Source organism: Podarcis vaucheri, assembly GCF_965113315.1.
Source record: "Podarcis vaucheri genome assembly, chromosome: 7".
Taxonomy (NCBI): domain Eukaryota; kingdom Metazoa; phylum Chordata; class Lepidosauria; order Squamata; family Lacertidae; genus Podarcis; species Podarcis vaucheri.
The window spans coordinates 48,646,072-48,657,560 of record NC_138765.1 but is presented as its reverse complement, the minus strand read 5'-3'; the positions used below and the strand labels follow the sequence as shown (position 1 = coordinate 48,657,560).

The 11,489-nt window shown below is 43.1% G+C and overlaps 1 protein-coding gene across 2 annotated transcripts in view; it reads left to right on the top strand.

The window, feature by feature from the left end:
* The first annotated feature begins 6,713 nt into the window (after nucleotides 1-6,713).
* CDH11 (cadherin 11) overlaps nucleotides 6,714-11,489 on the top strand; it is a 105,067-nt gene continuing 100,291 nt past the window's right edge. For both annotated transcript variants that reach the window (XM_082232300.1, XM_082232299.1), the window contains exon 1: nucleotides 6,714-6,915. The gene's annotated coding sequence lies outside the window, so the exon portion shown is untranslated. The remainder of the gene's footprint in view (nucleotides 6,916-11,489) is intronic.

Below are 11,489 nucleotides of genomic sequence, written 5' to 3'. Positions count from 1 at the left end.
ATTAATTCATCAATAAATGGGTTTTGACTTAAGCATATTAAGCAGGTGCTGCTTTCTGTACTGTGTGCAATTCTATTGGGTTAGCTTTGGCATTTCTTCTGTCTCCCCATCCCATCTCTTATTATGTTTGTTACACGTGACTAGCTGAATATAAATCTGGATGGCTATGTGTGTTCATATACATACCTGCATTCATACCCAGTGGGAAATAGGGTAATGTGGATTGGGGATGGTAGAGTACTTTAAAGAAAACAGAAATGGGAGGAGAAATTGCTGGTATCTGTTTATCTGGCCCATATCCAGAATGGAAATCAATCCAGTGAATAAGATCAGTATTTGCTGCTGTTGCTGCTTTTAATCAACAGGCAATACGTGATGGATTGTGCTACCCCTCCCCCATTTGCATTGTTTCCTTTGCACTGAAATGTATGGAGTGGAATCATATAATTGGAGAGTTGCAAGAGACCCCAAGGCTCATGAAGTCCCACCCCATGCAATGCAGGGATCACATGGAATGAAACAATAACTATTTGACTTACGTAAGTTACATAATAATTACATAAATTATGTACCTTATGTAATTTAGCTACAGTGGACAGTGAGACAAATAACATGGTTTCTGATGGAAGATGAACTGCCCTGGAAATGGAAATGGTGTGGCATGCAATGAGTACAATGGGGAACTGAAGACTGTGCTTCCTTACTTCCCTAATGTGGCTACACGCTAGTCCTATTAATGCATTTGGGATGAATGTGTCTTGGCTTAAAATGGGGTAGAGAGCAGGGAAGTGCACACAAGGCCTGCCCCAATGCCTCCCTACCTAGTTCCACTACAGATTTCCCTGCATTCAGTGGCAAGGCCTAAAGTGAATTCTAAGCATACATGTGAATCATGTTCTTTTGGCTATATGATAATCAATACTTAGAGAATGTGTTTGCTCTTAGAATAATGGAGTAGGAAAGCAGTTTTAAGAAAACCATGTAGCTCCTCAGCATCCAAACAGTTGAAGTTAAATCTGGGTCTATCTGCATAAAAGGCTCTAGCACTGGAATGGTGCCCCTTCCTCTACTATAGTCCCTGGACTCTGTTTTTGCTGATCTCTCATTAGTTCCACTCAGCAGTGAAACTCACTGGAAGCAATATTAGTAGGCCTGGGAGACAATGGAATTAGCTTTGTGTCATCAAGAAACTTTCTATAAATGGCCCATTTGGTTTGAGGCACAAACCTGTATGGGACTGGGAGTCATAACAGCTTAAACAAGACAGTCCCATATTTTGTTAATGCAGAACACATGATGAGAAGAGGGGAAGGAGGCTGCAAAAAAAAAAGGCCTATTGAAGTTAATGAGTATGACTAACTGTGATTCATTAACTTCAATAGGTCTGCTTTGAGTTGAACTTTGTTGGCTACAACCTGTAGGATCTAACTTTGGTGAGTCTCCAAGGAAAGGGATGTCCATAGCTTAGGGAAATCCATTGAAAAAACATCTTCATGCCATGGTGGTACAAACTTGGCACATGGGTAATACGAGTGGGAGGCCCAGGTAGTTACCAGCTCCTGAAAATACCATTGGTGGTCTGAGAGAAGCCCCACAAACACACTGGGGGTACTTAAAACTTTGTGTGTGCTCTGAGAGAAAACAGGAAGTGAGGAAGAGTAGGCCTGGAAACTCATTCAGGAAACTGTCCTGAGAATACTTTGTCTGCTTTATATTTATTGTAAAATTTATTATAATACTGAAAAGCACCTTGGGTGCCTTGTCAGAAATATAAATGCAATCAATCAATAACAGTTAAGAAAGCACCCTTGGCTGATGTCAACGACAGCAAAAAACTTCTATAAAGCGGATATTTGTGTTGTACACTGAAGTTTACTAGAACGAGACATTTAGAAGTTCTCATATATCATGAGAAACACAGGTTTCTAAGTCGCTACTTCTTGTGGTTAACAAAAGGGGCAATCCTTTTTTTTTTAATGGCAATGCTGCCTAAATGCTCAGCATTCAGAGCAGCTTCAAAATGTATTGCGAAGCTTCATCAGCCAAGTTGCTTCCACAGTTGCCTGGCGGTGCTTTGGGGGAAGGAGCAAAATCTGAGATTGCACAATTCCTTTGCTGTCTTCTGTGTAGCCTGTCTGTTTGGAAGTTTGCACTTCCACCATAATGGACATACAAAGACTTCTCCTTTGAATGTTACAAGGAGCTTCTTCAACCAACTTCTGCCATAAGCTGTGCATTCATCTGGAAGCAGTGCCTTCTTTGAAAATCAGGGACAGAGGAAGCTGCCTTATACTGAATCAGCCCATTTGCCCCAGTACTGTCCACACTAACCGGCAACAGCTCTCTAAGATTTCAGACAATGGAGCCTCTCCCAGCCCTTACCACTAAGCCACTGCCCTTCCCCAGTTACCAGAGGGGCATGATGGGAAAGCAGCTTTTTGTTCTCTTTCCCCATGTTTGACTCACTTCTCCAACGCTGCTCCTGTCTCCCTTGCACAGCCCTTCATCCTTAGGACAAAATCCTCAAATCAGAATACAGCATGCAGATTGGATGTATGCATGCAAATGTCTTTGATTTGAATAATTTATTCCATCCTCTGACTACTTTGGAATGTTTATTTTATTTCATTTTTGGCACTGAGAAATGGGGCTTTGCCTAAGGTTGGTGTGTGTGTGTGTGTGTGTGTGTGTGTGTGTAATCTAGTTTGTACTGAGGTTATGGGAGAACTCATTTGGATTTCAGTGGCATCAGATTGAAAAGCATCAGACACTATCTGCTTTCAATAAGGCAGAAATATTCAAGCAGCCTTGTGAATAATCTTGTTTTTTTAGGAGCCATTGCAGAGCCTGGACACATATTCCAAAGCTTTGACTGACCAGCTCTGATTAAAGTAAAGTTCTTCCCTCTTCACATTCATAAAAACTGCTTTACAGACACATTCCTTTATTTCCCAGCAAACTCCCCTAAGCACATTCCTCTCATTTAAAGAATAACCATCTGGACCTCCCATATCTGTTTATATCTATAATGTTCTTGGGTATGTTCTGTTCTTCTCCCCCTCTCATTATATCCTAATATTTCCATCACAGCCAAAAGACACTGAATCCAGGACATCTAGAGTTCCAAATTACAACTGGCATGTTGCTCATGCAGAACCTGGGAGCTCACTCACAATATGTAGAATTTCTAAAGCCATTACTTTTTTTCCTAAGCTGATGAAGTTTCTAGTCCTTAAGGCAATGGAGGAAGCTGTGAAAGCACATGGGAGATATCTGCTGAACTCACTGATGCAAAATGCATAGTGATTGTTAGAGTCTCCTTGTTCTATTTATTTAAGTTTTTCTAGGCCATCTGTTAGGACAAAGCCCTCACAAAGCAGATTACATTGAAAAACACTATAGAATACAATGTCACCGTTCATTTTTTATTTTTATTTTTTAAAAAAACTGCACTCTGAAAAAAATGAGAGGTCAGCAACACATCATTGCAGTGAACTAAAATAACTTAAAATAGTTTCAAGATCAGCAACGCTATAAATCCTTAACAAAAAAAGTGCAACCTGACACCAGTGTTTTTTAAAGACCCATTATAAAGTCTGTTCCTACACAAATAACTGGGGAGTGAATTCCACAGATACTGAAGCCACCATTGGTCTCTCATGCCCACACCAATATTGCTGATCTTACACGTGGAACTATATACAGGGCCTCCACAGCTGATCACAAGGCTTGAGCAGATTTGTACAGGAGAATCAGTCCAACATCCCACTGTGTGTTGACACCCTGCATTCCACCCTAATTTCAAAGAATCATAGGAGCTGGGGGGCACCTCACAGGTCATCTAGTCCAACCCACTCCTGACGCAAGAAATCTATAGCATCCCTAATAGATGGCCATTCATTTTCTGCTTTAAAGCCTCTAACAAAGGAGTGTTTCTCTCCTGCCAAGGCAGTCTGGTCAACAAAATTTTGAATTAACTAAGTGAGATTGAAATTAATTCTAGAAATAAATTGTGCTTGCAGAACCTTTAAGTGCCTTCAATTCTATCTGTATCTTCTTGTCCCTGCTGACATGGCCACAGCTCTGCGAAAAAAGCAATCTTAGGATGATTGTATGTGAGGGTGCAATCAGGTTTGTTTGCTTTTGGATGCAATGCTGTGCTTCAGTAAATTCTCCCTCTACTTTCTTTCTCCCTTGCTTTATTGTTTGTAGTGTTCTGCCACAGTATTCCATTCTTTGTTCTCTTGTTCACTCCAAACTCTGGGAAGAAATCCTGAAATACAAACTCCGGCAACAATTCTATTAGCCATTTTCCTGGGAGTAAGCCCTGTTGAACTTGATGCTATGTACTTCTGAATGACAGGGGAAGAGATTGTGCCACCAGCAAATTAGTTTATTTGAAATGTTGCTAACAACACATCATTTATCAGCTCAGGATGCCTTATCCCACTGGTTCAACTTACTCAGCTGCCCTGCTGTTCCAGGACTCCCCCTCTCATTAGAGTGGAACAAGGGGCTGTTGCTAGTGGCCTTGGCTCCTAAGGTTCCTTAGGATCTTTGCCTTTTCTTTTTTTGGTTTCTTATCTAAATCAGAAGGGACATTTTGTGATAAGAGTGTCTGATCATATGTATGTGAACAGGAGATTTGTATTTTTGAATGGAGTGTTAAAGGGAGAATACAAGGAACTGTTTTAGCAGAGTCAACAAACTGCAACCTCCCCGCCCCCCGCCCATGTGTCTATATCACAACCCCTTTCACCTGTGTTCTGACAAGGATATTCTCAGACATTATATGCAAATAACTTGGAACCCAACTACATGATCAGCAGTGCCTGGTGGCATATCTGCTCTGTTGTTGAGTTCTACCAGGAAGATGAATGGTATGGGTAAATGCTTCTTCATTTTAATTCAGTCTGTCTCAAGATATCAGTCTGTTTCTTAGTTCTCAGCACTTTAAAAGTGATGTCTGTGTGTCACTTATGAAAGAAAAAACTTCTTAGAAAAATAAAATTATGTACACATTAGTGGCTTGAAATACATTAAGTTGTGCCCCCCCTGCAACGCCACTGCAATGTTTCAAGCAAATTTTTTAATGGTGCTATTCATACCAGAAAGAGGAGAGAGATGTCTTCACCCAATTACCAGATTTAAATTGTCATCAGTGCATACATTGTCATCAGCGCATGTGCAATGGCTGCCTGAAATGTACACACCTCTGCTTCACTGCAGCTTCTGTTTCCTAATCAGAAAATGGGAGCTGGTTTGAGGAAAAGGGCATCAAACAGGAACATTTCTCAAGGAATACTACGGTCTGTGGCTAGCATCCTGTGTACTCAACATCAAACCCTAGTGGTGGGACCACACTGGAACTGGAGTAAGCAATATTGTGCCCGCAGCCTTCTGGAAAAGAAAACACTGCACTATCCTGGCTTTTCCTTTTTAAAAAATTTCTACTTCATCCCGTGTGAAGATGGAGGATGGTTGCTAAACTGCCAGTCGACATTTAGCATGTGGGTGTGTTCTTTTTGGGGGGTGGGGGTGCGGAGTCATAGCAACAGTGTCATGGAACATGCATTGGTTCCCATACTTAATATTCTGGAAGAGGTGACTCCTCCATGCTAGCCATCACCCCAATGAAGATTCATCTGCATGCATTGGAGAGTCCATCCTGTCCCTTTTCCAAGAAAGCAGGAGACTAGAAACATATGATAATGCCATCCAAGTCAGACCATTTGTCATAACTCAAGGTTTGTGTACATGAGAGATAGGAAACCCTCAGCTCTTCAGGTGTTGTGGGACACTAAAACCCCCAACCCAATGGTCAATGGTCAGACCAATGGTGAGGGATGATGTGAGTTTTATTACCCCAGCAGTATTTGGTGGGCCACAGGTTCTCATTCCTAGTCTGCATGGACTGGAAGCGACTTTACAGAGTTTCAGTTGGGGGTCTTTTTCACCCCTGCTTTGAGATCTGAGACATTGAGCCTTGAATCTTCTGCCTACCATGCATGCACACTATATCACTGAATTAAATGGTCCATCTCATGCATTGTGAAGGTGGCTATTTGCAGGTTGGCTAGAGTCGGAGTTGCTTCTGAACGTGCACAGATTGCACATGCCTGACCCAGTGGAAACACCACCTCCATCCTTTGTGCATCTGGGGTTAGGATAGAGAAAAGGAGGCTTCCCAAAAAGGAGGAGAAAAGAAAAATGAGCAGGGCCTCCGCTCCCGCTTTGTTGTGTGGCTGAAGATATCCTGATCCACTCCTGCTTCTCCACTGCTCTGTGGCAGAGCATCTGCTCAGCAAGCAGAAGGTCTGATGTCCAATCCCCAGGGTCTGTAGGTAAGGCTGAGAATCTCTCCTGCCAATAACCCCAGAGAGCCGCTTGGCAGTCAGTACACAGACCATTCCTCAACCAGATGCACCAGTGCTCTGACTGGGTACATAAAGCGTCCCATGTTCCTAAAGAGTGAGCATTTCCCCAAATGCAAAGAATGCCTTTTCCCAGAGCCTGCACTGGCTTTTTAGGGAAGCCCCATGGAAAGGGAAAGATCTGAGGCCTTGCCGTCCCTTTCTGCCAAAAGAGGACAAGTCAGAGCCTCTAGCTTTTCCTCTTCTTCATCCTGCCTGCCTCCACCCTCCCTCCTTCCCCCTCCCTGCTCTCTCCCCTCCCTCCCCCTTTGCCTCCCTCCTCTCTGTCTCTCTCTCTCACTCACTCACTCTCTCCTGTTTCTAATTCCTTCCACTAGCTCGAAGCCTCATTCAGCCGCCGTTGCCAGTGGAGTGGAATTGGCTGGGGATGCTGCTGCTGCCGCTGCTCCTCCTGCGCCTCTAGTTGTGAATGGGACTTGCCTCGGCTCGCTTTCCTCTTGCCAGAGGTGACCCAGGGAGAAGCAGGCAGCCGGACTCGCAGGTAAGAGCTGACTCTCCGCCTGCCTCCGCCTGTCCTAGATTAATTTTTTTTTGGGGGGGGGGCTTCTTATATTCTTAATTGGAGCGATGCTCTTTGCTGCATCCATGGAGATTTTTTTTTTTTTGGGGGGGAGGTTATCAGGAAAGGGCTGAGGGTAGGGTGAAGATCTGCAAAGTGGAAGCTGCTGGAAAGAGGGGGTTTGATGGGGGCGCAGAGTTTCCTCTGCCATCGAAGCATCTGAGATTGCAGGGGCGGCGCGGGGAGGGGGGGCAAGGAAAGGATTTGGAAGCCCGGGGGTGGCTGGAAACTGACCTGAAGCCAAAGGCGAAGCTTGGAGGGCTGATCGTTGGTTTGTAGCTGGCGGCGGGGAGTGGGGGGGGGGAGAGAGAGAGAGAAAGAAATTATGCACGCAGATCAGACACCTAGACAGGCAAGATCTCTGGATTGTTTGGGTTCCTCTTATCTCTAGCTGGCTGTGAAAGTGCGTGGAGATAGAGCCATATGGGTGTTGTTGTTTTTCCCCCAAGCAGAACCTCCGGAGCAGCCCAACAGCGCAGCTGGCTACCCCAGAGCAAAATGCCATAGCTGGCTTGCTGAGCATCAATTTGAGGCAATCAGATCAGTACAAATCGAGGCTCTGCGGGCAGGGGGACATTGCACAAGAAACGGCTTCAGGAGTCTCACGGGTTCTCCTCTCCCTCAAATCTAGACAGCACCCCAGCCTCAAATCTTCGAGGTTTTATCTCTCTCGTTATGTTTTGTGCAAACGTCTCTCGTGTCTTTGCAAATTCTTTACAAATATCGCTCTATCGCATGCATTGGCAAATGTTCTTTTTTTGCGGGGGGGGAGATAAAGTGGATCGATAGGAACTGTGATTAACTCTGGGTTACTTCTGGAGCCTTCGGCGGTGTTTTTTGTTGGGGGGGGGGCGGGCGGCGCGGCGGAAAGCAGTCGACTCTGTGTGTGTGTGTGTGTGTGTGTATAGAAGAATTGTGGGGAAGGAGACCCCTTTCAAAACATTATCCCAGAGATTCCCTTTCAGAAGATGCATGGTTGTTACCAGAGAGAGTTTTTGTCGTTGTTTGTTTGGCCAACCGCTCGCATCTTGCAGCAGCCTTCACAAGGTACCCGTGGAGAGGGAGCGAGAGAGTGGTGATGTGGCTTGACTGGAAAACCGTTATGCTCTTTGGCTGATGTATAGGTAATCTCAGCCCCAGGGAAGGTGAAATAAATCAGGCTTTGAGGCTGCCAGTCCATCTACATAACGGTCACTTTTTGAATAAGAACCCTCTTCCTGTGGAATCCTCCCCAGAGCCCATCTTACAATCTGACATCACCAGGCAAGCAACTTTACCTTTCTGGAGTGATGCCCATTTATCATCAGTGCCTTTAAATATTTATTGGGCCAGTACCCAAGCAGAGAGGTGCCAAGTTGGCACAGAGCAAGGAATGGGGGGATATCCTTTATTATATGTATTTGGTACAGTTGCTTTTGCAAAATAAAATAGAAAGGGCAGGTCTCAGTGATGTGACTGAGCTCTTTGCTCTGTGAGGACAAAGGAATCCCTTTAGCAAAATGCAGGTCAGTAGTTCAGGCGAAACAGCAACCTTTAATTTGGGAAAGGAGAACTAAGTGGTGTTTTTCTTCTTTCTCTTTCACATCCCCGTGGCTCATAGTTCAGCTAGGAAACACATGATTCCTGTTGATTCATTTTGATGACACAATAAGAATTTCACGGGCCATTGACCCACTGTTAAGGAATCAAATAATTTTAATGGCTTAATAATGAAACTGCAAAGTAATAAGGCTGCAATAGACCTACTCAGGTAGGCTGAGCCATGAGCAGGAGAGGGATTTCTTCCTTGGCTTTTTGTGTACGTATTTTCCCCGCTTCATGTATCCACTTCTCTGGTTTAGAAGCTGTTTCGTCAGAGTTTGGAAAACATGCAATGCTCATTAGGAGGTAGATCTGAAACACTTGGCCTCTTCTCAGATTCAGTTAAGATTTGTCAACAAAGCAAGTTCTCTGCAACAATTAAGCCGAAGTTTGCCTTGGTGACTGCCATCTTTTGGGATTTCAGATGCAAATTATGTCACTTTTAGGATTATTTCAAGCTTCAGAATATGATGGTGATGATGATAAGAGCTGTTTGCTTGCACGCCACGGTTCCGTAGCATTGCATCAGCACATTTCATGGTAAGGCAGTAAAGTAGACCTTAATGCCTGGAAGAGTTCTTCTTTTGTTTCCAACCTCAGAAGGCTGTTTCAGCACATTTTAAAAGGTGCTGCACCCCAGGAAATGTAAAATTGACCACAGTTTGAAAACATTTTGCCTTGCTGCTTCTTGAGAACAAATAAAGTTAGAGAAGGAAGAATTTCAGTCTGCAGGCTTAAAAAAACACCAAACAAAGACCTCTATGCCCCCAAGAAAACCCGTATGATGGATGTTTCCTTGTTGCAGTTCTGCTTTATATAATTTATATTTAAAACCCAATCCTCTGATAATGCAACCAGAGGAAAAGGGTGATAGGGATGTGCTATTTATAGGCTTCTTGTCAGTTCTGACTTTGCAGAAAAGAAATGCACAAAGTTTGCACATTTGGGTGAGTTCATTAGCATAGGAACTATTACAATAAGCTCTGTCAAGAGCGAAGCAAAGAAATTCCCTTTGCAGTGTTGATAGTTGATCTCTCACTGGTGGGTGGGGTGAGGTCTGTGGACAGATAATCTGACAAAGTGCAATGATTTATGTTGTGGAATTATATATGGAAGATGGGATGCATATAGAATGGTGACAGAGGATGGTGGATCTTGGGATTTTTTTCTTCTTCACCTGATAATACCATGTATTTCCCCCCATTTGTCTGACAAAGCATGATTAACATCAGCCTAATAGGAGGGGCTACTTCCTCGCTAATGAATCGTGTTTAGAGCCCAGGCAACTTAGGCTGCATTTTTATACACGCTTCCCTGAGAAATAAGGCCCATCGAATCCAACGGCAATTACTTCTGATCAAATATACATAGGACTGCACTCTTACAAACAAATGCAATTTGATCAAATAAGATAAATTAAATGGAGAGGATTCCCGCCCCCGCCCCATTCTTGTAAAACAGTTCCACTCATTGTCGAATATGGATCTTGCAGAAAGAGGAACTTTGTAACTCAGCAACAAGATTTTGTGAAATTGCAAAGGATGTGCAGATTTCTTTTATTTATTTATTAAAAAGAAACACATTTAAATAAAAACAAAAGAAAAGACAATGAAACGAATTTTAGTTTCTGGAAATGCTAAGAATTCAGGTGTTTTTTAAGAAACAAAAAACAAAAACCCATTGTCTTCTATTTTCAAAACAATTAAACAAATTGTATGTGGGGCACTTGACAAAGAAAATCATGTTTTCACCTAAATAAATGTCATTGGTTCTTTGTCATTTAAGAAAAAGAACAACAGCCAGTTTGGTGTCAAATCAGATGCCTATGTACTGCTGTTAATTCACACTTCACACGGCCTCTCTGGTGTTTATACCACCGAGCTTTAAAAATCCCACTGTTTGATCTTCTTTTACTTTTCATTTCCAGGCTCAGTGAACAATTCCTTTGGATGCCCATTGATTCCTGAGTGAGACAAACCCCCATAGGATTTTTAGGCTGCAATAAAACTATGGATTAGTTGATCAATACTGGAGTGCCATAGCCAAATTAAAATGAAATGGATGAGTGTGTCTATCGGTGGGGCAAAATATCCCAAATTTAAACATCAAACTCTGTTAAGGCTACAATCCTAAGTAATGTTCTGGAAAGTAAGTCCCACCAAGCTCAGTGGAACTAACTTCTGGGTGAACATGTGATTTGTTTTATGTGATTTCATTTTGTTGTAAACTGTCCTCTGGCTTGCACAAAGGGTAGCGTCTAGTTCATTCAAACAAACAAACAAACATGCATAGTGGTCAGGCTGTAAATGACAACGGAAATACAGAAGCCTAAAAATTGTCAGAAGCTGCAATCCTATGTACACTGGGAGTTCTATCTATGGGGCTAGTTTCTGAGCAGGCATGCATAAGATTGCACTGTGAGAGTGACAGAGTCCTCATGATTTCATCAAGGATATTGTCCCTTGAAAGCTAATCTCCAGAAAGCATAGCAAAAAAACCAACACGTTTTACTTCCATGTACACCAAGGGTTAAAAGCACTTCTAAATCTATTTTTTACTGTGCCTGCTTTGTTTATGAATCCTACCATAGTTGCTTTTAATAAAGGGCCTTGTGTTTTTGGAAGGTATTGCTAGACCTAGACCCCCCATGCCTTCAGGCGGTATTAGCAGGGAATCTGTAGCCCTGTCTATATTTAGCAATTTGTTTCCCTAAGAGCCGGGCCTTGTGTGCACTAGAGGGCGCTGGTGCTCTTCTGTATGTCCTTGCTTGTGGCCCATCTGCTTTTTAGGCCACTGTGAAAAGCTGTTTTGTTACCACCGGCATTGCTTGCCCTCTCAGGGGAGACGGAATTCAATCTCTCTGTGGTTCAGGCTAATGCTCAGGCAGTTTGTCAGGATTAACATCTTTCTAGTCG